Source organism: Jaculus jaculus, chromosome 3 (assembly GCF_020740685.1).
Source record: "Jaculus jaculus isolate mJacJac1 chromosome 3, mJacJac1.mat.Y.cur, whole genome shotgun sequence".
NCBI lineage: Eukaryota > Metazoa > Chordata > Mammalia > Rodentia > Dipodidae > Jaculus > Jaculus jaculus.
Window position 1 is genome coordinate 157,893,080 of NC_059104.1, and position 25,631 is coordinate 157,918,710.

Genomic DNA, 25,631 nt, shown 5'->3' on the forward strand with positions numbered 1-25,631 from the left:
TTATTGCTTTTTTTTTTTTTTTGACACTGGGGATTGAACATGCTAGGCAAGTAGTTTGATCTATATCTCTAGCTCTCTTTCTGCTTTTTATTTTGAGACAGAGTCTCATTAAGTTGCCCAAGCATGCCTTTGAATTCATTCTGTAGCCCAGGCAGGCTTTGAACCCATGATCCTCCCGGCTCCCTGCTAAATAGCTAGGATTACAGGCCTCATCACTAGACCTGGCTTATTGTTCTTGTAACAAATGGGCAAATTGAGATACAGAGAGGTTGACTAATTGGGGTAGAGTTTTAATAGAAACTGATGAGGCAAATGTTTAATTCTTGGCCATTTGACATCAAAGCCCTGGCCTTTAATCTTTGAACCATGCAGGGATTGGATGAGGTGAGAGCTCAGAAAGACACTGCATCAGCCTTTCTTCTCCTGCCTGCCCACCCCAGAGCCTGAAATGAGGCTCTTGGGGCCTTCCCTTGTGGTTAGGCCTTGCTGTTTCCTTTCACTCTAGGAATAGCAAGGGTTGCATTTCTTCAAAGCCCTGGCCAGATGAAGCAAGGCACCCACAGGTGAGCAGCACTCCTTGTCTGCCCCTCAGCACTCAGAGGGACAGGAAGAAGCTAGCCAAAACAAGTACAATCAACCACTTGTGAGGTACCAAAAACATCCTGCCAGCACCCACAGGACACAGCCCACTTCTAGCAAAGCAGACATGATTACTCTTCCAGCACGTCACCAAGCTCAGCTTTACTGTCAGATGCTGAAGTAGTTGCATTCTGTATTCTGTATTTTCACTTGCCTCTCTCCACGTCTCATCCCTTCCACCTGACCTAACTTGTGTCCCTCTTTCAACAACTACCTTGGTCACATTTGTATTTAAGCTACCCTTCTCCCAGTGTGTGTGTGTGTGTGTGTGTGTGTGTGTGTGTGAGAGAGAGAGAGAGAGAGAGAGAGAGAGAGAGAGAGAGAGAGAGAGACGGAGGGGGGCGGGGGGGAACCTGGTCCCTGTACAGCTGGATGGACAACATCAATTCCTGGAGGTGAGGAAGAAGCCTCAAGGTTCAGGCTGATTTGATCATGGGTAGCTTTAATAGAAGTTGGCCACGCTGCAATATTGCCTTCATGTGTGTGCCTGCTCCGGAGCCAAAACATTAGGGAGGTAGCAGTTCTCTTTGCACAGAGATTTGGGGATTCCATGGCTCAGGAATTTCACACAGCAACTTCTTGTTTATCAAGGCACTATTGTATTAGATAGTTTCTTTTTCCTTTTTTGTTTTGGATTTTTGAGGTAAGGTCTCACTCTAGCTTAGGCTGACTGGAATTCACTATACATAGTCTCATAGTCTAAGGGAGGCCTTGAACTCATGGCAATCCTCTTACCTCTGCCTCCCAGAATGCTGGCATTAAATGCATACGCCACCAAGCTCGGCCCCTTTAGATACTTTCTAAAAATCTTTTAACTTTTTATTTATGTATTTGCAAACACACACACACACACACGGTGAGAACGGGCACGCCAGGGCCTCTAGCCTCTGCAAATGTACTCCAGACGCCTGCGTCATTTTGTGTTATCTGGCTTTAGGTGAGTACTGGGGAATCGAACCCAGGCCACCAGGCTTTACAAGCAGCATCTTTAACTAGTGAGCCATCTCTCCAGCCCTGTATTCACCACATAAAAAAGCATCACACGGAAATTGACGCCCGCCTGGGGTTAAGGCATCTTGCCCCATCAAGAGGCACTGTGGTGGCTGTCCCCACTTTTCAGGTGGGCAGGTTCCTTGCGCCCCACGCCCTTGATGTGCTGGCATTAAACAAGGAAAGAGAGAGAGAGAGAGAAAGGCCACCGCGTTCTTTATTTGTTCAGAAAGCAAAAACGTTTCGCGGACAAGGTGTTTGCTTCTCTCCCTGGAGCCCGAGGCAGCGGGGGAGAGCGGGAGCGGGCTGGGGGCGGGCGGTGGGCCGGGCTCGGGGACGCGCCGCCCTCCGCCCCGCCCGCCCCGCGCGGACAGCGGCGGCGGCGACACCTGGGCGGCTGGGCGGCTGCAGCGCCCCGCGGGGACCCGAGGCTCGCGGCGCCCAGCGCGGCTCGGAGGAAGGTAGCGCGGGGCCGGGCCGGGCCGGGCCGGGGAGGGGACGCCGGCGGCGGCGCGGAGGTGTCCCCGGGGCCGGCAGCTCGGGCTCTCGTCCCGGGGGGCTACGCTACCTGCACAACTTTCTGAGTCCAGCCCTGGGCTTTGGTGAAACAACCAGGGAGTTGGTAAACAGTGATGTTTATTTCATTTATTTTATTAGTCGTTTTCATTCTTCTGACCTGTAAAGCGTGAATGGTTTTTGGCATCCGGCAGCTCTGTTCCTCAGTTTCCCGCGTACTCGATGCGCAGCCTAGTCTCCGCGAAGCTGGGGGACACCCTCCCCCCGGTGGTGGGGGTGGTGGGGGTGGGGGTCGGGGCCCGGGAGGTGCGCAGGTGGGTCGCGACTTGGTGGGGTTTTCAAGGAGCCCTCCTGGGCCTGGGGCTCGAGGCCACGGGACCCGCTTGCACATTAACCGTCGCGGAATGCTCACGTGAGCAAAGGGAGAGTTAGCACCTGCTCGCAGGTGGGATGCAGGGAAGGACAGCCGAGGGACTGATGAAAACAGGATTTAGTTTGGAACTTTACTCATATACCCGGACAGACCTCTTCTCGTGTTGAGAAGATAGATCGCGTTGGTGGGACTTAACCATCTTGCGAACTGGAAAACCCACCGGCTCAGCGTTTAAGTCCTAGGACTCCACAAACCCGTGGGAAGTGGGTCTCTCTGCGTACTTCTCGCCTCCTCCTTCTTCCCTTCCCTTTCCCCTCCATTTACACGTTCCCTTGAACAGCGAGGGGCGCACTTCCTGCCTCAGTGAAAAGTCCTTATTGTCACTGAGTGCTCGTTTGTGACCAGAGCCTCGAGGGCTTTGGGCGAGGGGCTAAGATGGACAACGAGATAAAAGCAGACTGAATCATGAGCCTGGAGAGCTCTCCATCGGGGGGTCGTACAGACACGCGGAGGGGGGATGAGGTCATACTGCTGTCCAAGTTTGCTAGGATGCTGGCGCCTGCCCCCCAGAGCAGGGTGGCTGGAAGTGGCCGAGGCCTTGAGTCAGTTTCTGAGCTCTGGAGCAGTTCCACCCGCCCTAGCTACTTCCTGTAGTACCTCTAGCGCTTCTCCACCTCACTGTCCGTGTGCTATCTCGGCGGAGTCGTTCTAGGATCTATTGAGGGCTTACACTGTCCAGGATGGGGAAGGGAAGATGTGGTGGGGAAGAGGGCAGGGCATTGCTGACTTTGTAAATTGGATGCTTATTGGGGCCAGATACTGTTCTGCATGTAAGGTGTCCTTAATTCTCACAAAACCATGAGAGTGGTACACTATGCTCCATTTTGCAGATGGAAAGCAGAGAGGCTCAGAAAGATTGCTTCTCTTGGTCACCTAGCTGATTGAGTAACATGCCTGGGATTCAGATTCCTTCTCCTCTTCTACTTCTTCCTCCTTCTTTCTTCTTCTTCTGTTTGGTTGTTTTTGAGGTAGGGTCTTGCTTTAGCCCAGGCTGGCCTGGAATTCACTATGTAGTGTCAGGGTGGCCTCGAACTCACAGCCATCCTCCTACCTCTGCCTCCTGAGGGCTGGGATTAAAGGCGTGTGGCGCCATGCCTGGCTACAAAATTCAGTTTCGAATTCTACAACTTTCCCCCTTTCTTTATGCTCCTTGCATAAGAGCCAGCTAGAATAAGAAATAATAAAACACCAACAACTAACACGGTTGAGCTCTTACTAAGTGCCAGACACTATTCAGAGCACCTCAGAGGTGCTCTGACGTTCATGGTCAGGAGCCTGGGCTTTCTGAGGGACCAGGAACTGCCCTGGCCTCCCTCAGTTGCAGCCCTATTCATTCCAGAAGGTCTGCCTGATCTGCCCAGCTGCTCCTGCCTGGGTGGAGCAGGGCTCTGTTTACTTTATCCTGGAAGTGGTTTGGGGTCTAATGAAGGATCGATTGTCCACACTGATCTGTCAGAGCTGACGGTTGGCTTGTGAATGATCCCACTGTCCACTAAGAGGGCCTTTCCAGTCTTTACTCAATAAACATTTGTGGAATAAATGAATGAGCAGCTTGTGCAGAGTGATCTGCTGCCCTATAGGAATGTGAGGTGCCAGGGGTGGAGGGCTGCCTGGGTCCTATCCTCCATACCCATAATGCCAGCCAGGAGTACACCCTCTTGGTCAAGCTGTGTTCCAGTAACCTTCCAGAGTTCCCTGGGAAAAAAAATTGCTACCACCTGTTCTGTGAAGATATATTTTTAAAAATATTTAATTTATTTATTTGAGAGAGAGATAGAGAGAGAGAGAGAGGAAGGGAGGGAGAATGAGGGAGAGAATGGGCATGCTAGGGCCTCTAGTCACTGCAAATGAACTCTAGGCACATGTGCCACCTTGTGCATCTGGCTTTTCTGGGTATTGGGGAAGTGAACCTGGGTCCTTAGGCTTCACAGCCAAGTGCCTTAACCACTAAGCCATCTCTCTGGCCCAAGAACCTTTAAAAAAATACCACATTAAGAGAAATTTGGTTGTCACTGTCTTAAAGTTGGGGGTGATGGTATTAGATAAGATTTGTTTTAGAGCTTCTCAAGCTTCCCCACAGAAGAGCCCCTAGCAGGCAAGGTGACTGGCAAGTGCTCCTGGGAGCTGGGATCAGGGTTGCTCCTGTTAAGGACTAAAATTTCTCCATTGTATTTCATGATCTGTAGATCTTAGTTTAACTGTATACAAACATTTTTATTTTTTACCCAAAATATTTGAGTAAAATTGGCATTTTGGCAGATCAGTGGCTGGGAATATCCACAAGAAGGTGTAGGGCAAAGGTTCTGGCCTGTGGGCTTAGAGAACCTGTAGCATTTTTCATCATTAGCTCATAGTAATTGAACTTCTTTATTCCCTGGTGAGGCAAACCCTTGTTCCTTTGGGCATAATACTGTTTTTAAAATAAACATATTCTTTGTTGTTTGCTGTGTTATTACCAAAATTATGCATATCCATTGTGGAAAAGAAGATACTTGCAGATTATCACTGGTAATAATAGATGAAATCAATACATCTATACCCATACAAAATGACTCATACAAAATCTGAGATATTGTTTTCAAAATCTTTTCTCTGCCTCTATAAATAAATTAACAAACACATAAACATAACCTTTAGCTATGATTGAATTATTATCAGAAGTAAAGAGCCTTCTGATAGTGTTTTTAAAAGAATGCAGAGGATAAGTTCTGAGTACTTAAAAGCATCATAAAGGCAAATCCTGTTTGGGCATCTCAGGGTTTGCCATACGCTCCATAATTCCTCCCCTTTAGTCCACTGCAGGGATGTGTCATGCTGTGGACCACGGCTGAGTGTGCAGGGCCAGTCTGTGCTACTTGCTAAGTGTCTCAAAAGCAACAGAAGTAGTTGCTCTTCAGTGTGTTGATGTGAAAAATTTGAGCAGAACACACACATATATACACACACATATATGTATGTATATATGTATGTATATCTATATCTATATATATGTGTGTGTGTGTGTATATATATATATATATATATATATATATATATATGAAGCTTATTTTCAAATTCAGGAGAGGGCCTTCAAGAAGTCATTGCTTGAGGATGACATTTTATTACCCGCATGGCCCTGGGTGGCACAGGTAACCTCTATGAGCCAGTTTCCTCTTCTGTAAATTTGAGATAATGAGCCTACTTGTATTAGTCAGCTTTCCATCTCAGTGACAAAATACCTGGGATAATCAGCTCATTCAGAAGAAAGGATTGTCTCAGCTGTGGCTTCAGTCTATGTTCACAGGCTGTATGGCCTGTGGGAAGGTGAGACACAGGAAGGGCCTGTGGTCCCAATATCCCCTCTAAGGACATGCCTCCAGTGTCTTCCTTTTACTATAGCTTACTTCCTAAATGTCCCACCATGTCCCCAATAGCCCCACAAACCGGTGACTAAGCATTCAAAGCCTCCGGGGGACATTTCAGACCCTAGCTATAGCACTCCTCCACTTCCCTCCATCAGTCATCATGGGGACCGATGTCACGTGTTAACTGCTTGCTACTTGAATTGCACACAGGTGTGTAAGCTATTAAAAATGTTGAAATATAGAAAGTTTTGAAGTCTTCCTGGACTTTATGAAGTGATGGAGTCCACGTCTTGACCGAACAGGAGTAAGTATGAAGTATATGTTCTATTAGAGCTCTACCCTGTGATTTTCATAAGAATCCAGCAATGTGATGGCCACTCTTTTTGTCATCATGTCATCCCAACCCTAAACTGAAGAGAGCAGACATTTCTATTTTGTAGTATGAAGGAAGGCTTGCCTTTGAAGAGCACTATTCACTTGCACAGAAACTACCTGAGAGCTTTTCTAGAAACTTTGAAGTCAAGCAGAGGCAGAAACAGTGGGAGCAGCTTGTAAGGCCCATGTGCTTGTGAGGGGCGTGGTGAGGATCTGCAGGCATGCACCCTGCCGGTGGAAGCTCTGGGGAGATGGGCCCATGGGCCCTGCATCAGGAGGCAGGGTGCTTGGCTTCTCCCCTCGCCTCTGCCAAAAACAAGTTGTACAAAGTTGGCTTAGTCACCGTCTCCTCCTAATCCCGCGTTTCCTTATGCATTTCTGGAGCTGAATCAGGTGAGGTTCTTTCCAATCTTAGAAATCTGGTTCTGGGTTATTTTCCACTAATATCTGTCCAGATAGAAATCTTCTAGAGAATTTCCACATTCAAGTGACTCAGTTGGCCATAAAATGTTCTGACATTCTGTAGCTTTGAGCTTTCAATAACCCTATATGGTTTTTGAAGGGTTTTCACCTGACTCCTACAGATTGTTCAGAGTGGAGTTGCTTTCACTGATTTGATTTTTGCTACTAACCTAGAACCTCCTGGAATTTTGGGAAGAGAGAAATGTTTTGAGGAAAATTTTAGATAAGATAGGCATGTAGAAATGTAATAGAAGTAGAATTTTAAAAATCATAAAGTTATGTGCTTCTCTAAGTAATTGCCTCTTAAGTCACTAGATACAGTATTTTTCCTTAGTTCCACTTGAGCACTTGGCCCCAAAGCTAGGACTTTCGCAGAATGTGGGAATGGAACACGACCCTATTCAGTAGCTCAGTGCTGGTGGGGGTGGGGAAGCGGATACAGAAGGCAGGAGAGAGACAGCAGCTGTTGTTTGAATAGGAATGTGATGAAAAGATAAATGTAGGAAAAGATTGAACTTCCAAGAGCTTGCACAGAGTTTAAGGCTATAACCCACATAGTCTGGCACTCAATAGAAGGCCAGTATTTTTCAAAATTTTTTTATTTATTTACTTTTATTTATTTGTAAGCAGAGAGAGAGAGAGAGAGAGAGAGAGAATGGGGGTTCCATGGCCTACAAATAAACTCTAGACACATGAGTCACTTTGTACATCTGGCTTTATGTGGATACTGGGGAATTGAACCCAAGTCTTTAGGCTTTGCAGGCAAGCGTCATAACCACTGAGCAATCTTTCCAGCCCGAAGGCTACTATTTTGTACTAAACTATAAATGAACAAGTGAAAGAATGAATGAATGAAGTCTGCTAGACATGGTACAATGTCTGTCTGACACTTGAGTGACTTCTTTATGTACTTAAACTTACAAAAATACTTTCCTTGCTATTATTCCTCAGATTAATGGTTAAGATAAAAGAATGCCCAAATAAAAGCATTTCTGAATATCACACTTTATACTTTGTAGCTACTAATAGAAGAAATGGATTTTGCTTATTTTTCTTGAGTTGTCTTTTTATAAATCCGTCAAGGAAAGTTTGCAGAGCTGGGCATGTAGCTCAGTATTAAAGTGCTTGCTTAGCACGCACAGGGCCCTGGGGACAATCATCAACATGCGTGTACATAACACATTGTATAGCAAGTAATTCCATACAACGCTGCCTTCTGAACTTGAGGGAGAAGGACATCACTTGACTTCTTTGTGAACAGACGTTTTTTCCCCCTTCACAAGCATTGTTTCACTGTGAAGTCTTGAAAGAACTGAACTGACACCTTCGGCTTCTGACCAGACTGATGTGTTTTGTGCCACCATTACTCATGGCCACAGGCGCCTGCTCTTCCTGCCTCTGGCTGAGTCACTTGCTTAAAACACAGGGCTGTGAGGCTGAGGGCATAGGCTGGAGCCCCAGGCCAGACCGAGTTGCTCAGTCAGATGTGGGCCTGACCACTCCGGGCCTTCCTGCCAGTGCTCCGCATTGGAAAGAAGGCAGATGTGGCATGTTAAATTCTTTAGGGTGAATTCTTTACCACTGTTGGTTTTAGACTAGTCATTTTGAGTTTTGGAAGTAAATGCTCTTCATTTTCAGCTTGCTTCTTTCCAGAAAGATTTCTATGCTTCTTTCGCTTTCCCCATTTTGGGACATGTTCAGGGAATGCATCGTGAGACCTTTGCTGTCCGCAAACCTGCAACTGTGATCATGCCCTCTAATCGCCTCCGTGTGTCCATAGACCGTCAACGGTCATACCTGTCCTACAAGATTGCTTGGGTAAGGTCATGTACATGATAAAACCAGCAAAATAATTTACTGCTGTTGGGTTCTTGGCCAAGGCGTCATCATCTAAGGATGTGCTGTTGTAACTATCTGGGGCCATTTCTGAATACAACTAGTTTCCCTGTGACATATTCAAGGTAATTACGAGCAGTCAAAACCATAACAATCCAGTCTGTGGATACCACAGGTCCACTGCAGTTACAGCATCTAGGAGTTCATCATTGGTTCTATAGGGTCCCAGTCACTTGAACAGTATTTAGCCAGATCTGGATGTACGTGGTTCCTATTGCAGCATATCGTATCACATCTGGTCATTGCAGGTGACTTTTTTTTTTTAAATGCTAATCAAGTGCATGTTGATAATGGTGTTTATTTATTGAGAACTTAGTATATATTGGATATTATTTTAAATATTGTGCCCACATCAATTGTTTAGTAATCAAAATGGTTTATTGTTGATACCATTTTCATGTTATTCATTAGAAATAAAGGTACAGCTAAGTTAAATAAGTTGTCCAAAGTGACATAGGTAATAAAAGAAGGAACAGAAATTTGAACCCAGGCAGTTTAACTCCAGAGCTCACGCTTTTGCATCATGAAAGGAGAATCTGACATGCTTGTATTCTACCCACATCTGGCCAGCATTCCTCCCTCTTGTTCATGAACACAGGGCACTACAAACTGATTTTTACATGCAGACTGGAAAGTCCCAGCTTGGCCACTGTTTATCTCATACAAAAGAAAACTTGAAATGGGTTTGTTGTGAAAAAGTTAGGACATTTATTACACAGAGATAATACTAACTAATGAGGTTTAAGTATTCAGAAGCTATCTGAGGTGACATTAAACTGCAAAGTGGGATGTCCACAACTTGGCTTATTTAGGAATCAGTACTATTTCCTGGAATAAGGTAATTAACATATCATACATTAGGCAAATGACATCATTTATTATCCTTTACTTAGAAGAGAAAACTGAGTTATTTCCCATTTCTTTTTGAGGTGTCACAGATAATAACAAGAACATGGCAATGAACAGGATATCTATTAACTTACTGAGTCCATGTGATGTGCTTGTCTCCTGCTTATCTAATTGGTAGGTGAACTCTCCGAAATAATTGATAATTACCAATTTTACTTAGGGGGAAGTGGAAGTACAGAGAAGTTAAGTACCTCATCCTGGGTTACAGAGTTAATACCTGATTAAACAAACATTTGAGCTCAGGTGACTTACTTTGACTTCTCCAACTAGCCCTGGCTTTTGTCAGGGGGAGTTCTTTAGAAGAAGATGTCATGCTTATCCTTGCTGAATCCTGTGTTGAGACATTGTCTGGAGTGAGTCTCAAACTAGATGACATTTGAAACTGAGATTGTTGCACAAAGCTGTAATGATGGCCTTGACATAATATTCCAGGAAAGAGGATCAGTTTCTTCCAGCACATGGTGGCCAGAGCCTCTCACTGAGCTGTTGGGGTTAGAGTACCCAGCTTGTGACTCAGGAGAACTAGCAAGTTGTTTTTCTCTGTATGTTTTATTTCTAGAAGACCTCAAGGATGTTTACTTTTGGGGCATCACAATTTGATGGAGGAGAAGAAATATACTGAAGATACTGAGTAAAATGAAATTGCTTTTTAACTGTCCACGATTGGATCTGTTAAAGAATTCTTTAATTCTAGTCAAACTTCTTAGACATGAAACCTTTTTATTTTATTTTATATAGTTTGGGTATCACTTGTCTGAATTTGTTTTGTTTTGTTTTGTTTTTGTTTTTCAAGGCAGGATCTCACTCTAGCTCAGGCTGACCTGGAATTCACTATGTATTCACAGGGTGGCCTTGAACTCAGGGCGATTCTCCTACTTCTGCTTTCTGAGTGCTGGGATTAAAGGCATGTGCCATCACACCCAGATCCTGAAATACCAGAAGTATTTTAGATGTTATTTTGAATGTTTGAATATCTAGAATGAGATATCTTGGGATGGAGTCCCCAAGTCTTTACATAAAATTCATGTCTGTTTCCTAATACCTTACATTCATAGCTTGAAGATAATTTTAAAAAATTATTTATTTATTTGGTAGAGAAAGAGAGAGGGAGAGGGAGGGGGGGGAGGGAGGGACAGGGAGAGAGCGAGCAAATGAATGGGTGCACCAAGGCCTCCAGTCAGTGCAAACGAACTTCAGACACTTGCACCCCCTTGTGCATCTGGCTAACATGGGTCCTGGGGAATCAAACCTGGGTCCTTTGGCTTTACAGGCAAATGCCTTAACCACTAAGCAATCCCTCCAGCCCAAAGATAATTTTATACAATATTTCTAGTGTCCCTGTGTGTTTTTAAAATTATTGTCTATTTTCATTTATTTATTTGAGAGCAACAGACAAAAGGAGAAAGAGGCAGAGAGAGACAGAGAGAATGGGCGCACCAGGGCCTCCAGCCACTCAAATGAATTTCAGATATGTGTGCCCCCTTGTGCATCTGGCTAACATGAGTCCTGGGGAATCGAGCCTCAGGCAAGCGCTTAACCTCTAAGCCATCTCTTCAGCTCTCCCTGTGTTTTTAATACAACTCATAAGGAGCAGAATTTTCCTTTTGTGGCATCATATTGTTACTCATAAGGTTTAGATTTTAGAGCATTTTAGATTTTGGATGGTCAGATCAGGAATGCCCAGTTTACAAACAAATCACAATATATACTCTCCTTTTGAAACAATGCATTGTCACCTTTTTCTGCAAGTGTCATCACTGTGTTCTTCCTAGAATCTTGGGGACACTTTACCATCTATTACACAATAGTCAATAATAGGTAGTTTTGAGGTACAATCATAAGTAAGAGATCAGAAGCTGGAATTATGATGTATGATGGTCAACAAAGTTATAAGTAAAGAAGGTATTCCTGGTTAGTGTTCATGGTCAAGTGTGTGTCTGGAAGCTGATGTTTCCCATAAAACCATTTGGCAGTGGAATAAACTTGGCTTGGGAGTCAAGTAAGCTTGGGTTTCAATATTGGATGTACTTCCTAGTGGTATAATTGAGCAAGTAACTTAGGCCCTCTGAGTCTTGATTTTCTGTTCTTAAACATTGCTAAATTATTTCATAATGCAAGAAAAAATTAAAAAAATATATCCAGGTAAATTTGTACTTAGTACAGAGTTGCTCTTCAACAAATATCAGATCCCTTCCCTGCCTTTATTGTTTTTGTTAGTATTTTATTTATTTATTTTGAAAGCAGAGAGGGAGATAGAATAGAAAAGAGAATGGGCACAACAGGACCTCCAGCTGCTGCAAATGAATGCCAGATGCATGTGCCAGTTTGTGCATCTGGCTTTACATGGGCACTAGGAAATCGAACCCCAGTTTTTAGGGTTTGTAGGCAAGCTTCTTAATTGCTGAGCCATCTTTCCAGCTCTTCCTTTCTTTTCTCTCCAATTTCTATCCTTTCCTTTCTCTTGGCTTCTTCTCTTTGCTCTTCAAGGTGACAACTATAAGGTCATTGTCATAGCATAATATGGTAAATGTTCTGGTAACTTACTGTGAAATTACAGAGAATGCAACTGCCTGAGAAAGTCAGAAGATGACAGATGAACTAGATTTATGGCTGAGTAGCATTTTGCTAGTTTGGGGAGGAGGTAAAGTGGAGAGGATAATTAAGAGACATGTCACCTTCAAAAACATAGAGTCAGGGAGGTCCTGAGAAATCAAGGGAACAGGGCAAGACCACTGAGTTGGTACATAAGGCCATTAAGTTATGGCTAGAGAGACTGTGAATGTGGTAAAGTGACATTCAATGATGAAATCAGGACAAGAACTTACCCTTTATTTTGGAGGCTGCAAGAAATTAAAGGAAAATTTTCAATATTATAAATTATAAATACCTTTAAAACAGTACTATTGCCCAAAGTATGGAAGATGGATTTGAGGTTGATTGGTGCAGTTTGAACTTATGGACATAACAAGACCCCTGTTTTAAATGGTTTTGGTAAAATTGAATGGTATGTGTAACAATGGTACTGCTGGTTAATGCAAGACATCCCACCCATATACCAATTTATGGACTTGGATCATATCAACCCAAGTTATTTCAGAGAGATGAATACATCCTTATTTGGAGCTAAATTTTGCCATTTAAAATGAAGAACACAGATATGCTTTTGGCAAAATGATTGAGACATGAACCCAAGAAGAACATTCAAAGCATATCAAAATCTCTCTGGAATTGAGTTTAAGATTCTAGGAATAGAACCCACTACATAGTGAATCTGCTCCCAGCGTTCTGTGTTCAGTATGCACATAGTGTGGGACAGTACTGTGGGGGTAAGGGGAGGGGAGGGGCAGAGAGTCCTGGGCTATAAAATTACTAAATAGGGGCATTTGCAAGACCCTACTTAGGTCCTATCTACAAGTAGTCAGACCAGACAAATACACACATTATATGTTTGTGGGTTTCTAGGACTGTGTTTATGTTTTCCCTGGTGTTGTCTGCTTTATTTGGACCGTGGGGGAACATGAGCTATGCCTGGAGTTCCTTGGGGAAAGCCACTGGGGAGTTGGCCTTGGTTACTTAAGCTGAAATGTAAAGACAATCATGGTCATGAACCCATGTGTGGCCAGAAGCCAAGGGTGTGGAGGAAATGTAGTTCCACCTGTCAGATCCTGCCAGAGACAGATGTGACCCACCATAGAACTGAGCACAGGTGTTTGCTTGGGGTGTGAGGAAGTAAGGAGTGTGTGGATGTGTTTGTTTTCATCGTTCTCTTTCAGATTTTCCCCAAGATCACTCTCCAAGCAGCCAGAAACTAAAGGCAAGTCTTAGACTGACATTCAGTACACAGGGTATCGGACATGCATTTTAAACTTGTAGAGATATCCCATTTTGGTCTGTTAGAATCCTAACCTTTTGAACTTGACCTTCCTGTGCCAAGGCCCACATCCTTCTCATTGTGTGAGTCAAGTCTAGGATCAGCCCTATAATAGATTTTCGTTTGCTCTCTTGCACCTTTGAGACCATAGCACCACAACTGGTGAAATGTGGGTGGGAATGGTCAAATCATTTACCACCTGTAAGCACAATGATCAAGTGTGCACTTCTAGTTTACTGTGTATGATTAGGTAGTCTTTATTGAAAAATGTTTTCTAGTCTTTTAAAGTTTATTAAACAATGGATATACTCTAGTGGGATGACTATCAGAGTTGGATAAGTGAACTCATTCAACAAATACTGTGTGTTTACTGTGTGTCAGAAATTGTTTGAGGCTCAGAGTCCAGTGGGAAAGACAGATGTCTAGGGCTACCATGCAGTATGGTGTTAATAGTCAGAATTGAGCAGAGGTGAGGTGGTGAGATGCCAGGGAGAACAGGTACTGCAGTCGAGCTGGAAGAGCTGACAGTTGAGGCTTGGATGAATTGAAATCAGAAAGTTGAAAAGGATGGGAAAGGATGAGGGCGTCACCGGATCATATTCAAAGTAAGGTTGGCAGGAGCTGAAGCCAGAGAGGTAGAAGTGGGCTGAATGACCATGGAGGACTTTGTGCTGCTGAAACTGGATTTGTGTGTGTGGCAAGTGCATGCACACACGTGTGTGTGTGTGGATGTAAGTGCACATGGATACGTGTGTGTGTGTGTGTGTGTGTGTGTAAGCCAGAGTCAACATTGGGGGCGTTTCTCAGTTATTTTCCACCTTTCTCTTTAAGACATGGTCTCTTACTAAACTCAGCTCTCTCAGATTCAGCTAGACTAGCCATTGTGTGTCAGGGAGTCCCTATTTCTTCACCCCCCACCCCGCCCCAGTGCTGGTATTCCAGGTGCACTCCAGTACCCCCAGAATTTTTACATGGGTGCTGGGGATTAGAACTCAGGTCTTTTTTGCTGGTGCAGTGAGCACTTATCCACCTAGTCATTTTCCCATATCTCTGAGACTAGAATTTTTTCCCCTTTTTAAAATTAGCATGTAAATAATTAGGTTTCTTTGTGATGTTCCAAACAAATTGGATTGAGGGGGTTGAGGTAGGGTTTTGCACTGGCCCAGGCTGACCAGGAATTCACTATGTAGTCTCAGGTTGGCCTTGAACTCATGGCAATCCCCCTACCTCTGCCTTCCTAGTCCTGGGATTAAAGGCGTGCACCACCACACCCAGCCTTGCAAATTGGATTTAAAGATGTTTATTTTTTTTATTTCCTTTTCATATCAGATCGTTACTGTGATGATATTATCACAAAGTCTGTAAGAGGCACATGGCATGCAAGTACCTAGACACCCCATCATCACATTTATGAGCCACTAAAAGGATCAAAATTAGATTTTTTTAAATGGACTATTTTAGTCCTTTTTGTCAAGCTCTTCTTGCCTCTGTCACTTACTTTTCCATTCTGCTTGTCATTAAAGTAGGGTTGTTTTTTGTGGATTTTCCCCCAAACCTTCCTGTTTCATGACATCACGTTTTCTTATCTTTCTCTAATGTGCTTTGTGTGGCCGGCACCATTCGCCACTGTGTCATCAGTCTTTCTACACTCAGTCTATCGTCCCTGTGGGTCTGAATGTTCTCAAGGCAGAGACTCGGGGGAAGGGGCTGGTTATTACTTTAATTCCTATGGTTAAACGGACAAGTATGTTGAATGAAGATATTTTGAGGCACTGTTGTGCTTGTTTTAAGAATTTAAAAGTCAACTAACAGTTGTTAATTAGTAAATTTGAGGTTTTAAAAAATTTTTTTGTTTATTTATTTATTTGAAAGTGACAGACAGAGAGAGAGGGAGGGAGGGAGGGAGGGAGGGAGAGAGAGAGAGAGAGAGAGAGAGAGAGAGAGAGAGAGAGAATGGGTGCGCCAGGGCCTCCAGCCGCTGCAAATGAACTCCAGACACATGCGCCCCCTTGTGCATCTGGATAACGTGGGTCCTCAAACCAGGGTCCTTAGGCTTCACAGGCAAGTGCTTAACCACTTAAGCCATCTCTCCAGCCTGAAAATTTTGGTTTTTATTCTCATGTGAACAGAAAAAAACAAAAGCCAAATTTGACTGCATAAGGGCCTGCTTGCCAGGTTGGCCCTTGGCTGGCTCCTGACAACTTGGATATCAGGAGTGTTCCTATTCATCTAAATGATAGCAGTTACTTACTGAACCAAAACCATGCAAACAGTACAGTATATGCTGAATGCCTGCTTTCCTTCTGGGGATTTGGGTGGATGCGTATGTGACCATCTCCCAGGAAAACTCTGCACACTGAATCCCTAAGGATCTCCCTAGTTGGTGCCATTTTACATGCACTGTTGCCTGTGTCCTCTGTGACTTCACTGGGACAGGAGCCGGGGAGGCTCACAGCTGGATTTGCCCTGCCTTTTTCTTTGTTAACTCTGCCTTGTGTCCTTTTACTGTGACAAACTCATAGCAATGAGTGTCAAACCTGAGCCTGAGGTTGGGCTGCCTTCATAACAGCATGAAATGACACTAATGTGGAGCCACAACTTTTTATTTTCCTCCAAAATTGGACTTTGTTAATAAAAATGTCTCCTACTATGAGAGAAGAGTCTATTTCTCAAGCCTGTATGTACATTGGCATATATGTGGTATTTTTGCCATTTTATGCATCAAATATGACCTTAACCTTTTGGATGTAAACAAGCTTTGAAATACCAAAGTGAGTATGTTAGAGTCAGGGGTGATTTTTGTATTTAAAAGTAAAGTAGAAATGGAAGCACTCACAAAAATCACCACCACCAACAAAATTGTAATTGAAATTGTAATTGATGGATATGGTGTGGTGTAAGATCGATGATTAAACCATTATGAAATAGCTACCTGGGAAGAACTATGCATCAACCAGGCTCCTTAAGATTTGATTTGATCACGTATGCTTGGTCAGCAAAAAGGTCAATAATTAAAAAGTTTAAATCTTCTAATGTAATATTTGTAGAGATTTTAAAATGTTTTCACATATATTTTCATTTAGGAGGATTGCTTTGAGTTCAAGGCCACCCTGAGACTACATAGTGAATTCCAGGTCACCCTGGGCTAGAGTGAAACCCTACCTCAAAAAGACAAAACAAAACAAAACAAAAACAACAACAAAAATAAGATGTCAGCTAGGTATTAGCATGGACATTTTTTTTTCATCATCATGAAGAGCCTCATAGGTAAACAATTGAGCCATATAACAGACAAGCAAAATGAGACCTAGAGAAGTTAACTGTTTGCCCAGGACTGCACAACTTATAAGCAGAAGCCCGAAAGTTCAAGCTTAGGCCTCACACTCAAGTCAGTTGCTTTTCTTCACTGTATTTCCTGGGTACAATGGTGTGACATCATGTGATAGCAATCATTCTTTCAAATCACTTATGAGTGTCTGTTTTTATTTATGTATTTTTATTTATTAATTTTTTGAGTTAGGGTCTCACTCTAGCTCCGACTGACCTGGAATTCACTACGTAGTCTCAGGGTGGCTTCGAACTCACAGCAGTCTTCCCACCTCTGCCTCCTGAGTGCTGGGATTAAAGGCGTGCGCCACCACGCCCGGCCTGTTGTTTTTGCTTTTGAGACAAGGTCTCACTATGTAGCACAGAATGGTCTGGTCCTTGCAATTTTCTTGTCTCAGCTTCTGGAGCAGTGAAATTATAAGCATTCGTCCCCATGCCTGGCTGTTCAAGTGGCTCAGTCTTACCTGGGCCTCATTAAATCTTAAGGCTCTTCTGTTGCTTCACTATAGAGAAGAGGGTGTCCTTGGCGAAGCCAGTGCACGCTTCCTGCTTGTGTGTGTTTCCATGCTTGGTGCTATGGGACCCAAGGGTGGCGGTTCCCCCAGCTCTTCACAGGTAAGAGGAGCAATGGTGGTTTTCTCCATTTGTGGATTTCAGAATCATCTGTCTGAAGTCATTCCCTTCTGGTAGATGTTTGGTAAAATTTGATCACCTGGAGATAATCTGTCTTATTAAAAGTTAAAAGCAGGTAAAGATTTTTCTATTATAGAGCTGTAAGAAAGAAAATAAAAGTGGATTGGTCTGGGTTCCCTTTTCGTTCTTGTTAGTTTTATTCTGAGAGATATTTTCATATAACATTTCTTTTTTTAATGTGTGTGGTGTACCTGTGTGTGTTTGTGTGGGAGTACACGTGCACACAGAGATCAACACTGAGTGGTTTTCTTTTTGTTTGTTTTGTTTTGTTTGGTCTTTCAAGGTAGAGTCTTACTGTAGCCCAGGCTGACCTGGAATTCACTTCATAGTCTCAGGGAGGATCCTCCTACCTCTGCCTCCTGAGTGCTGAGGTTAAAGGCATGCACCACCACACCCGGCTGTTCACCTTATTTTTTGAGACAAGGTGTCTCACTGAGCCTGGATCTCAACAATTTGACTAGACCAGCTAGGCAGCATGCCCTGGGGCTCTGCCTGTCTGCACCTCCCCAGCCCTGAGATAGCAGATGTGTATTGCCTCATCCAGCTTTTATATGGGTGCTGGGAAGGATCTGAACTCAGGTCTTTATGCTTGTGTAGCAAGCAGCTTACTAACTGAGCCCTCTCCGCAGCCCTGTAGCATTTCTTTTAAACAAACAGCACATCACACTAAGGAGATAGGAACTTGGGGACGCAATGAAAGAACTGACCATGAGCAAATAAATTCTAGCCTAATACAGTGCTAAGTACAGACTATGGTCAAATAACATTTGTTAGGTGGTTACAACAGACTTCTAGGCTTAAGCATTTGCCTTCTTCTGTTCATAGGCCAGAGTATTTCAAGGCAAGGTCCCGTTAGTATGCTTTGGCTCAAGGTGGAAGAGTTCAACCTTTCTAGGTCAGATGGTGAACCAGATGTCAGGCTATCAACATTTTAGAGAGTGAAATGCAAACATTTTTTGGGAGGTAGATGTGATTTTATTTGGGATATCAAGAATGAAGTTGCCGGGCATGGTGGCGCACGCCTTTAATCCCAGCCCTCGGGAGGCAGAGGTAGGAGGATCACTGTGAGTTCGAGGCCACCCTGAGACTCCATAGTGAATTCCAGGTCAGCCTGGGCTAGAGTGAGACCCTCCCTCGAAAAACCAAAAAAAAAAAAAAAAAAAAAAAAAAAAGAAGTTGATGGTATGAATACTAATAATTAATACTACTAATTATAAATACCAGCTAATAACCACATTTCATTTACTGTAGAGTTGTATTAGATTAAGACCTTTATACATATTGCCAAATTCTAGTCACAGATTTTTCAAACTTCTTTTTTTCTTTCTCTCTCTCTCTTTATTTCTTTCTCTCTTTCTTTCTTTGTTTCTTCCTTCCTTCCTTCCATCTTTCTTTCTTCTCCCCCCCCCCATGAGGATTTAAAAATTTTTATTTGTGCAGAACTAAATAATGTGACATCTGTGAGACCTTAACCATGGAAATGCCTGTTTCTTTGCCAGTTGGACTAATTTCCATGACAGGAAGTGTTAGACCATGGCCTTGATTTCTAAAGCCAGATTTATAAGAGATTGGTTATGTGATATTTAAGCTTAAATTTCACAAATGTTATAAAAATTGGAGATGGCTGGAACTTTTCTCCATGCCTGTCTCTGAGAAATTTTGTAATTTCAAGTCCCCAAGGAGGAAAAAGAAAACCGCTCAATTTTGTGACAATAAGAACATTTTTTCAGTTCCTTCCTTTTGTGCATTTGTATTTTGTAATGAAGGACACATGATAAAATACTAAAACTAAGAATCTTAGTCAGGGAAGACATCATTAACAAACAATTTGCTTCTGTGATTTTTCTTATGAAATTATTTTTACCTTTTAGTATATTGTTTCAAAAGGTACTTGTTTAAAAAAGAAAGTGTATCTTTCAGGAGGCTTCAAGGCTGTTAACATGACACATTTCATAGGATACTTATTCAGAGAAGTTTTACATCAAATGTGTTAGAAAGTCAGGCTACAAGTTAACAAAGTGTTGGATGGCCCTGACATGGAACAGAACACAGAAGAATGGATGGATATTTGGGTGAAAGTTGCCTCTACTACCCAGTCAGTTAGTCTATTCTAAATCACTCCAAAAGCATAGGTTTGAGAAGGTGCTATTGGTAGAGCCCAGACTCACTCATAACTTAAAGATTACCTACTAGAGCCTGGGCTGGTGTCATGGCTTCTCTGGTGAGTTACATTATCTTGAATAATCCAGAGTTTAATGTGTAGAGGAGCAGGGTTTCTCTGTAACAGACTATACCCTTCATCCAAATTTTGTAGCTGATTTCCAGTGACTCTAAAAAAACTCAAGTCTAGCAATTCAATTGCTAAAGTTGTCCTATCGAATTCACCAATTATATACTGGGTTTAAGTGTGATGTTTTCAGCTGTACTGCCCACATGTCAGGGTTACTAATCTTCTCTCCTGGCACTTGTATTCCTAGAGCAGCTGGTAGAATTCTCCAGGATTAGGCTGAGAATCACGGCTCTCTCTCAGTTAGAAGTTGAGCAGCTATGGGTGTGGCTTAGTGGCAGAGCACTTGCCTAGCACCACGCTTCCCTCTCCTCTCCCAAAAGAAAAAGAATTTGCAAAGGAAAATAGCACTTTGTCACATGTATTCCGTTTTGTGTTTAAGGTTTAAACATAGACCACATGAGTTACTTCCAACATCTTACTAACCACACGATTCCATCTGGTACTTGGACTTGGGCTAGAGCTGAGGGAGTGAAGTGGGCACAGGGAAGAGTCATGCAGTGTTTCTGAAGCATCGTTAGCATGGTGGGAAACAGCTGTTTGCTGAGTCCACAGTGGACAGTGCAGAAGGGGACAGCAGATGGCTGATTAAACAGAAAAGACTTAGATGACAGGAGGCTATCTTGTTCTTCAGAGGTTCTTTTCCAGTCCTCACTTTGCAGATGAGATGAGAACACTGAGGCAGAAGCAGGTTGAAGGGTGAGTCCAGGCTCATGACGCTTGCAGCCACATGTCTGGACATGGAACCGATGCCTTTGGGCTTGCAGTTTGGGGCTTTCCTGTCACCCATTGCTTCTGGTCCTTAATCATCACAAAGTTCATGGCTAGATGCTCAAGCGCTCTATCCAGCAAAATTTGATGGCTCTTCTTTTGGGGGAGAAATTTTTCAAGTTTGGATAATTTTTTTTTGTGTGTGGGAGTAAAGGTTTTATTTTTGGCTTAAAAACTCGAGGGGAAGCTCCATCATGTCAGGGGAAAACGATGGCATAAGCAGAGGGTGGTAATCAGCCCTTGGCCAACATAAGGTGTAGCAACAGGAGAGTGTGCCAAACACTGGCAAGGGGACACTGGCTATAACACCCATAAGCCCGCTCCCAACAATACACAGCCTCCAGGTGGCGTTAATTCCCAAATCCCCATCAGCTGGGAACCTAGCATGCAGAACATTTAAGTTTATTGGAGACACCTGAATCAAACCGCCACATATGGGTACTGGGGAATCCAACCCAGGTAGTTAGGCTTTTCAGGCAAGCATCTTAATCACTGAACCATCTCTCCAGCCCAACAATTATTTTTGAATGCTCCTCTCCTTAATACAACAAAATTATTTTCTGTTATAACATGTCAAAATCAGCAACAGTCATGTTTTTAGGCAGTCTCAGTGTAGCCCAGGTTGACCTTGAACTCATAGAAATCATTTTTTAAAATTTTACTTATTTATGTTTTATTGACAACTTCTATGATTATAAACAATATCTCATGGCAATTCCCTCTCTTCCCCCCACTTTCCCCTTTGAAACTCCACTCTCCATCATATCCCCTGCCCCTCTCAATTAGTCCCTCTTTTATTTTGATGTCATGATATTTTCTCCTATTATAATGGTCTTGTGTAGGTAGTGATAGTCACTGTGAGGTCATGGATATCCAAGCCATCTTGTGTCTGGAGGAGCACATTATAAGGAGTCCTACCCTTCCTTTGGCTCTTATATTCTTTCCACTACCTCTTCCACAATGGACCCTGAGCCTTGGAAGGTGTGATAGAGAAATTGAAGTGATGAGCACTCGTCTGTCACTTCTTCTCAGCACTATGGTGCCTTCTGAGTCATCCCAAGGTCACTGCCATCTGAAAAGAGAAGGTTCTCTAACCAAAAGTGTCAGTAGCATTAATATATGGGTATGAATGTTAAGAGAAGTGCTTACTGGGCAGTTTGGTGAGCATAGTATATAATTTTAGCCAAACAGCAGCAGATGTTACACCCCTAGGGCTCATGACTACTCCTACTACTACTCAGTATCAGGGATATATTCCTTCCCATGGAGCAGGCCTCTAGTCAAATTAGAGGGTGGTTGGTTTCCCCCATAACAGACATGCCACTATTGCACCTGTGGGCTCATTTGGTCTGGCTGGCCAAATATAAGGCTTGCAGTGTCCATTGTTGAGTATCTTCACTGGTGATTTCTCTCTCTTTCATTGAACTGTATGCAGTGTAGCTTTTTCCAGCTTTCTGTCAGCTGCTTTATGTGGAGGAAGTTTTCAGCTCAGCTCCAGAAGGATTTCTCAGTGACCTTGTAGCCCAAGTATGTGGAGTCTTCAGCAATAGGGTCTTACCATCTATTTCTGGTGGGAAACCAAGGGCCTTGGCAATGGCCTATAATGCTTTGGGGGCATCAGGGACCCCCCTGGCCAACAACTCACTGGAAGGTATCCCATCCCTGGTGCTGAAAATTTTCTAGTAACAATTTATGACTCCTGAGTGTTCCGTTGTCCAAAAAAGTCGGTTTCCAGGTGACTTATTTATATCCTCTTACATTTTGATTAGCCTCCCCTCTACTTTTCCTTTACTCAATCGCTTCCCAATCAGTATATTCTATTCTTAATTGTGTTAATATGGAAGAAAACTCATTAGGCTTTAAAAATTATGATTCTTGGAAGCACATTCACATTGTCTGATGTTTGTAAGGATATGCCACGTCTACATGTGTAACATGGACATATATGGACATGATATTCCATTTCACATACTCCTCCTAGTTGCTGGCAATATACTTCGAATAATATTCTGTTTTGGGATCATGGCTTTTCTGCAGGTCTGTGCATGAACAGAATTAGATCACAAGTGCTGTCAAGGGAGGGACCCACATGTGTCACAATCATGGATGACACCTCTTAAACTTCAAACAAAAGCCAGGTGTATGACTTTGGCTGGCCACATGAGTTACTCGGCTCCTTAAAGACAGGGCCCAAGACCTTGTTCCCGTGTTTGTCTATTCCTGGCTCGTGGGTCAGCATTATCTCCACTGAACGGACTCAGCGATACACATGTGTCAAGTATTTGTCAGAGAACTTCTCATGAATAGTGACACATCAAGAGCAAATATTTCCAAACAGCTGCACACTTGGGGAAGAGTTACCACCCTTGGTTAAGAATGGACTAAGGCACTCCCAGTCCTGAGAATAAATAGTTTCCCCGGCAGGGATAGTAAAGAGCCCCCTTTTCCTCCCTTTTAGTACTCTAGCCCACCACACTTTGAACTAAGTAGATGTCTGTTTTTTTTTTTTTTTTTCTTTCTATACTGCCTGTGGACAAAGCACTGGATGAAATCGTGGGGGAGAACAGGCCCAAGTTCCAGGCAAACCTTCTTGTGGGAGCATGCATGCAGAGAGGGACTTTGAAAACACCATCCATTCCCAGCTCATCTTCAACTCTTTGCCTCTTCCCATTTATTTCATTCTTTGTCTACATTCACTTTGTTCACATGATGTTTACCATCATCAATGTAAGCCAGTCTGAATCTGTAGAAGAAGGTAGTATGTGAATGAAGCACTGAGTCATAAGCTTAATAAGAACCAGACACTATTCTGAACTATGATGTGAGCATTAGTGCCTGGAAGTGTCTATGAAGGGTAGCAATAATTCCTGAGCATTTGGTAAGATTGACCTCAAGAAAGTCCTTTTTATGAACACTGTATGTCCTTCAGGTAGTAACCTTGTGAAATAAGCATTATCCTCCATTTAAGTAAGGACACTGAGATACAGAGAAATTATCTGGGAGAAGATCACATAACAAGTAACTATTGGGGCTCTCTGCTGAAAGATATGTGTAACTTGCTACTATAGCAGGCTGGGTGTTAGCTGCCCTGTAAGCCTCTGAGGAGGATGACTACAGCTACTACTATCCTTTTGAAGTAAAAAAAAATTATGAATTTCCAGTTTACCCTGTTTTATGAGTAGGGGATGTATTTATTGATTCAGTGTTTTATTTAAAATAATGTTATTTTGGGCTGGAGAGATGGCTTAGCGGTTAAGCGCTTGCCTGTGAAGCCTAAGGACCCTGGTTCGAGGCTCGGTTCCCCAGGTCCCACGTTAGCCAGATGCACAAGGGGGCACACACGTCTGGAGTTCGTTTGCAGTGGCTGGAAGCCCTAGCGTGCCCATTCTCTCTCTCTCCCTCTATCTGTCTTTCTCTCTATGTCTGTCGCTCTCAAATAAATAAATAAAAAATGAACCAAAAAAAATATTAAAAAAAAAATAAAATAAAATAATGTTATTTTTTCAGCTTCTACTTTAGGCTTAGCACTGTAATGGGCACTGAGAGGATATCAAGCAAACATAAGATGCTTTGTTTTAGATCAGGGCTTCATATGCTTTTCCACTCTAATCAGTTTTCATCTGTAAACTTTTTTACGTGACCAGGGTACGTAGGTATATGAAGTAGGTATAAACAGCCAAACATTTACTGATAATAAACCATAGGGAAATTTTATCTATTTATTTATTTGTTTTTCAAGGTAGGGTTTCACTCTAGCTCAGGCTGACCTGGAATTCACTATGTAGTCTCAGGGTGGCCTCCAACTCACAGTAATCCTCCTACCTCTGCCTCCTGAGTACTGGGATTAAAGGTGTGTGCCACCACAACCAGCTGAGAAATTTATTTTAAAGGCATTTTTTGTATGCATATAATCATCACTTATTAAAGACAAAAGCAAGTTCATATACAAAGACATGGGTGTGTTTGTTTATTTTTACATAAATAATGGAATATTGGTCTAATATTTGATGCTACAGATTTAAAATATCTTCAACATTTTCCAGAGTTGATTGATGTTTTAATTTTTATAATTGTCTGTGCTGGAAATGCCGCTGTGCATTACTGCATAATAAAGTTGATGGAAATTTGATTGTGATCCTCATCAATAATTCACAGTTTTTTAAAATGAAACTCAAGTCATCAACTCAAACAGCAATTGTGTTTTGCCTCTGTGTTATGTACTGTGGTGTGTTTTCCATGTGCTACATGTGCCCACATGGTACTTTGTGTGGCTGCCAGTGGCAGGATGTGCTTGCCTGCCTGCAGTGGCTGGAGGGAAAGACGGGCATTCCCCTCCACCTCTCTCTTTTCCATGAGCTCACATGCGCTGAAGTCTTTTACTGATCGTAAAGGTCTTTCCAGTCTGTGCTCCCTACTGGACCAACATCACCACCATGCACATGGCCACATCCAGCTGCTTTTATGGACTTAGAAATCCAACTCAAATGATCTCTCCGGCCCTCATGCTTGCTCAGAAAGTTCTCTTAACCACTGAGCCGTCTCTCCAAAGAGTCTCCTCCAAAGAGTAATTTCTAAAATCAAATATCCTAATACAATATGATCCAAAAGTATACTAAGTTCATACATGTAGAATAATTGGAGGAAAACATTAAAAGATTTGCTTTTTGCAAACTATGATGTGAGCATTAATGACTACAAGTAACCATTATGTTTCAATAGGAGAAGAAAACTGTATGTACAGTAAAGGCACTGCAGTTCATAACATTACTATCTTATTTTTTTTTTAAGTTTATTCATTCATTTGTAAGCAGAGAGAAGAGAGTCTTACAGAGAGAGCATGGGCTCCAGCCACTGCAGATGAACTCCAAATGCATATACCACTCTCTGCATCTGGCTTTATGTAGTACTGGAGAATCAAACCAAGGTTGTTAGGCTTTGCAGGCAAATGTCTTCACTGCCAAGCCATGTCTGCAGCCCAGTAATCTTGATTCTGAGTCAAGCTGTTTCAAGCAGTGATTGTTGGCACTCAGTAGCGTGACAGAATGTATACTGCAAGGTGCACATCTGTTCAGAGCCAAGGTGGCAGTGCAGTCACTTGATATAATACAGACAGGTATT

The 25,631-nt window shown here is 42.9% G+C and overlaps 1 protein-coding gene and 1 non-coding gene across 3 annotated transcripts in view; one reads left to right on the top strand and one right to left on the bottom strand.

Annotated features, from left to right (window-relative positions):
- The first annotated feature begins 2,028 nt into the window (after positions 1 to 2,028).
- Sytl2 (synaptotagmin like 2) overlaps positions 2,029 to 25,631 on the top strand; it is a 120,898-nt gene continuing 97,295 nt past the window's right edge. The window contains exon 1 of one of the 2 annotated variants that reach the window (XM_045146337.1): positions 2,029 to 2,090. The gene's annotated coding sequence lies outside the window, so the exon portion shown is untranslated. Of the gene's footprint in view, positions 2,091 to 2,233; positions 2,252 to 25,631 lie in introns of those variants that run through there. The other variant, XM_045146338.1, reaches the window with a different exon arrangement.
- On the bottom strand, positions 14,759 to 14,863 carry LOC123459996. Its single transcript, XR_006636719.1, has one exon. It is a non-coding gene; the product is annotated as a small nucleolar RNA U13 (small nucleolar RNA).